Below are 6,000 nucleotides of genomic sequence, written 5' to 3' on the forward strand. Positions count from 1 at the left end.
TTATGAACTTCATGTTAGGTTTGTTGCTTGCTGAGTCATGGTAAAATCTTTATCCTTTGAAGGTTATGTTCCATACCAATGACCAATCTGCCATAAAAAATATCTTAATTATCACTTGTTCTACTGTGCCTATATAATATATGGGGTTAAGTATAATTCAGTTTGTATATGTATGTTTATGATAAGAAGTATAAATACATCCAGAATATTCCTCTCCACTTTTCCTATTCCGAAAATATTGCAGGAATTGAAAAATTTTGAGACAAACTGCTTCAGTGCAGTTTTCGCTGTGAAGAAACGCAACTGCATACAACTGATTTCATGTTTATAGCTACTTTTATTAAAGTATATTGACAACAGAGTCCACCCGGTTGGCCGTGCGGTCTAAGGCGCAAATTGAGACGCGTATAGCACGTGTGACTTGACACGACACTACAGCGTGACACGCACGTGCCGCACGAGTCGCGCGGCTGCAGTGTATATTGCGACGCGTACACCACACTTCGCACGCGCCGAGTGGCGACGCTCTGCGCTGACAGAACCGAAGCGCACTCACCCTGTTATCTTCCTCAAACTATTTTACAGAAACTATTCACTGAAAGTATTTGATTTTTGCCTTACTTGTAGCGTTATATGTCAGCTTCGTGGCGAAGTGCCCATGATCTTGCTATTGACCATTCTTATTGTGATGTACACATTTTAGTAAGACACTACGCAAAACTCAAAAAGTTTGCAACGAAAATTGCAAATGATTTTGCGTTTGGTGCATATTACACCATATGTTGCTGCGCATGAAATTTAGCTAACATGTTGAATTTTTGTTTAGAGGCGGTCTCTATCTGCCTCCGATCTCGAGAAAATGGATCCCATGTAGCGTGCTCATTTCCGATCTCACGTCCGCGAAAATGAAATACTCGCAACATCTCTCATATCTCCTAAACCGCTCGAGACATCGAAACGAAAGTTTTGCGAATGATGGCACACAAGGAGGAGAGTATATTGCCAGTTTTTAAACACACTGAACTTTCTTATTTATGGCGATATATCAGAAATTGTACTTTATATTTTATCTTTTTGCATTCCAATGACTAATTTTTTAAGAGCTCTGTGATTGCCAATTACTTGTTTAATGAGGCACTCCGTCTCGGAATTCTGTCTCAATAGCTGCTGTGAGATGAGTTTAGCAAATAACACTGTAACAAAGGAAGCACAATTAAACCAGTCACCAAGAGAAATGTGGCCGTTACTCACAAACGGTGATGCTTCTTCGAATGAGAAAAGGTTAACAACTCACAGAAAAATAGATTGCCAATTCTGTTGGAATTTTGGTGGAATTCCCGTAACCCATCGTATTTTTAACACTTAACGACTGGAATGGAAACTTACCAAAGGATTTTATTCCTTCTCTTGATCTGAGCAGTACAAAATAATGACGAGCGTTCCTTCAGGCGGAATGATAGGCACATGCCAGATACTGGTTACTCACCTACGGCTTGCCAAACTGACAATGTGTGATCGCGAATAAAATAGTTGTTATTGAGAAAAATAAACAATTGATCTGTCGCACAACGCAATAGCCAGTGTATTGTCAGCAGCGGAGGATAATGCGCGCGACAGGAATGAACAAGCTAGCCATGTGTGCGTTGTGAGTTGGAGTTCGAAAAACATTGTCATGAAAGTAGATCTGCCTTTGTCAACAGTACATTCCAACAAATTAAATATATCTAATCATAACAGTCTTTTAGGATATTCCTACTTTCGTAATAATACCGACCATTTTCTTCATTTGTGTAGCCTGTTGTATAATTAGTTTATTAATGCTGATAATGTTCATGCAACAATTAAAATGCTTTTTCTCATCACGGCAAACCAATTAAAACATTGTTATATGTGACTGCTTTTCGACTGTTTCTAGCTTGCAGTGGAAATGTGATGTTCACTTGCATGTAGTATAGCATGTCGTATTACATTATTACATCCATGTCAGAGTAATCACAGTGAGCCTTCTGTACTTCTGATCTTGGACACTTTTTACCAGGAACACAAAGGGATCAGACCTGTGGAGATTATCGCTTTCTAAATTTTTGTAACAGATCGTACAGATACGCCAACATACTAGGCAACGAGAAGATAACCTTGTTTTACTTTCCTACCTTGATTCTTAATCACATGATTTTATAATATTCCTTGCTTCCTTATTCACTACCCTCTGTCCCTTCTTGCGATCTGAAAACTTCGCGGAGGCATATGACAATTCCAGCGGCCAATGGCTCATCAGTTACTGAAGTATGCGTTTTTCTTGACAGAAGAAAAAAAAAAACTACACAGATATAAATAACAGAAAAGTGTAATGTACTAACGAAGAAAGCTGGAGCGTTTAAATGGCGAAAAACGAAACACTACACAAAGGCAATAAAATTTAGTACACAGTAAGGCAAAATTTATCATATGGGCAATACTATCACTGCTCATATGTGCCATTCCGATGTGAGCATATGGCCGGGCTACTTTTCCGCTCCCCGCCTCAAATTTCCCACGGTGCTAGAGAGGCACGCGCGACGCGCGGCGCGAGAAACTGTGCCGCAACCACAACGCCGCGCGACCTGGCGCAGGCGCGTGTCGCGTCCCAGTCGCGTCAAGTCGCAATTTGCGCGGTCCTATTTGAACCTATGATGTTACAAAAACGCGCTCTGCGCTGTGTCGCGCCACACGCGCTATACGCGTCTCAATTCGCGCCTACCCTAACGCTCGGCTTTCCGGGCGGGAAGGAGCGCCGGTCCCTGCACAAATCCGCCCGGCGGATTTGTGTCGAGGTCCAGTGAGCCAGCCAGTCTGTGGATGGTTTTTAGGCGGTTTTCCATCTGCCTCAGCAAATGCGGGCTGGTTCCCCTTTATCTGTCTCAGCTACACTATGTTGGCGATTGCTGCGCAAAGAAGTTCTCCACGTATGCGTACACCACTATTACTCTACCACGCAAACATAGGAGTTACACTCGTCTGGTGCGAGCCGTTCCCTAGAGGGTCCACCGGAGGCCGAACCGCACAATAACCCTGAGTTCGGTGTGGGGTGGCGGAGGAGTGAAGTGGACTGCAGTAGTCGTCGTGGGGTTGCGGACCACTGCGGCTGCGACGGGGATGGAGCATCTCCGTTGTTTCTACATCCCTGGTTAACATAACATAACATATTGATAATACATAACTGAGTGCTCGGTAGTTCCCAGTTGTCTTCCCGGGCAAGCTATGGCCCATCTTTTCCTTCATTTAGGATCACTAGGTAATATAAAAGGACGAAAACCATTTTTGCAATCGTTACTTCAATTCACAGCTGACAGTTATCCATATTTCTGACGAATTCTTCAATTCATTAAATTACACATCTCCTCTCATATCGTGACTAATAAGTAAACAAGTATGAACATCCTATACTTTGGAGAAAACATGGCGGACAGTTCAGTTCAGGTTATACTAGTCTTATATGCAGCTACTTGCGTGGTAAGCTCCACTAATTGCGACTGGATCGATTCTAGTGTCACTACAGACATATTCCCTTGCCATGGTTTCAGTGATGATATATTTGTTGCTGGATAAATCTTGATGATCCTATCCGCTGTTCGCTCTAATGCGTTTAAATCACCCTCACACACTGTCATAATTTTTGTGTGTCCTAGGGTAATTGGGACAACCAAATATTGCGCAGTACGTCGTCGCTCAGTGTGTTGCTAGCCAGTGTGCTCAAATGGCGTAAAAGTTGTGACGTGGTTCGATTTCCTAGCTCCTCAGACCGTAAAAGCTTCTCCAGTCGCTTCTCTTCCGATTGTGACATTGTGACAGGTGCTTCACTAACACGTTCTTAGTTCACACATAAACATGCCGTGTGGCTAGGGCCTCCCGTCGAGTAGACCGTCTGCCTGTTGCAAATCTTTCGGGTTGAAAACACTTCGGCGACTTGCGTGTCGATGGGGATGAAATGATGATGATAAGGACAACACAACACCCAGTCCCTGAGCGGAGAAAATCTCTGACCCAGCCGCAAATCGAACCCGGTCCCGTGGAGGTATGACATTCCGTCGCGCTGACCACTCAGCTACCAGGGGCAGACGCGTTCATAATTGACGCATACCGTTTGGTGTTGGGCGGTGCAGCGAGTATATCTTGCACCTGAGCGGCTAAGTCTTCTGTTAGTGCTGTGACTATACAGCTACACCTCGTTTCGTCTGCTGATATCTGTGCAAGGACGAACTGGCTTTTAAGCTGTGCAAGCCATATCAATAACGTCAAAGAATAACTGTAATGACAAATATTAGACATATGGAATGTTTATACACTACTGTCCACTCGTGTTTTCGGTGACAGAATGAGATGCCACAAGTATTTCTACGTAGTTGCAGTTTACACTCGCTAAATAGATGGGTTGTTGAATAATGTAACTGTTATTTGCGAAACACTTTCCTGATACAATAATGTTACACACTGGGACATTTGGATATAACTAACATTTCTTGAGTTGTGGCTATGAACATGCCTATTTGGTCATAGATGTCCAGTACTGTTTAAAATATACTTCTTTCCAAACAGGATACACAGCTTGGCAGGCTCATTATTTTCAGCTGTATGGAATGTTGTCTACATGTTTTCAATTTCTTTAGGATTCAGGTAGCTCATACTACTCTTTTATGCACCCTAAAGATTTTTTGTTTGTGTCTGAGTTTCCCCAAAAGATTAGCCCATACCAGGAAGTGTGCATAATATGCCTGAATGATTGTTGACCTGCTTACACACATGGAGAGCGCAACAAATTTTTGAGAGCTTTTTACCAAGTTCCTTTTCATGACAGTTCCATTTCAAATTGTCTTGTATCCATGTCCCTAGAATTTTAGTGTCAGTAACTGATTTCATTAATGTGTGGCATATTTTGATTCATTGGTAAGACACTAGGAAAATTCCATCAGTCTACAAAGGAAAGTGTTCTCAGAACTCTTGGGCAACCCATACTGCAATATTATTCAAGTTTACAATACAGTATAGGACTAATGGGGCACAGAATGGCTGTTTGAACACTGATAGGGTTCTTTGCCCCTCAAGAGACTATCACAGAAACTGAGAAAAGCCGTAATTGGCAGATGCTTGAAGACAGAAGCTAACTGTGAGAAATGTAAGAAAATACTAAAATCCCTTCGAAGATCAGATTACACTAATTACAGCACGTAAAGAGGCATTTAAGCGGCCATTTTTCTTTACTCAACACTGTAGATAAATGGAACAAGAAGAAACCTTAATTTATTAAACAAGGCTGGTACACTTTCCGTTTGTTACTATAGAATAGATGTACATCATCTCTTGCATGTTCAGCATGTCTGCTACACAGTTTCTGGTTGAATAAATTTTCAGTTGCGACCTCACTGTAAAATTTAGATTTAATAAAAAGAGTGTAAATGTACCATCATTGTTCTTGAGTAAAAAAACTCTTAAAAATTTCAAAGTGTAACAAAAGTGTGATCCTCAGATGGTCTATACATAACTTTACAAAAAGGGTGGCTCCTGTAAATCATGTTGTGTTAACAGTAATTACTGATGAAGGCTAATTGTCAAAGGTGAAAATAAGATTTCCGTTTCCTACACAGTTAAGTTTGTGTTAACCATTTACAAAGTATTTAGTTACTTTACATATCTGAAAATTGTGCAGAAGAGGGTAAAGTGACAGAATAGAATAATGCATATTTATTTAATTGTGTGGTAGTAGAAAATACAAGGACATGCTGTTGAAGGGAAAAATTAAAACATTGTGAAGGAAAGTTCAATCATGTGTATGTCTTGTCTTGTCCACTTCTCTTTCTGAAGTGAAGAAAATTATGTATTCTTTCAAAAGAAAAAACTTCTCATTCCAAAAGATTACTACATATTTGTTCCCCTAGAATAAGTTATCTCTTTTCTGAAATATGTAATGGGTCTCTAACTCAGGGGATTTACAGAGAGATCGAAATATGTATAAAATGTATGTTT

Source organism: Schistocerca serialis, chromosome 4 (assembly GCF_023864345.2).
Source record: "Schistocerca serialis cubense isolate TAMUIC-IGC-003099 chromosome 4, iqSchSeri2.2, whole genome shotgun sequence".
NCBI lineage: Eukaryota > Metazoa > Arthropoda > Insecta > Orthoptera > Acrididae > Schistocerca > Schistocerca serialis.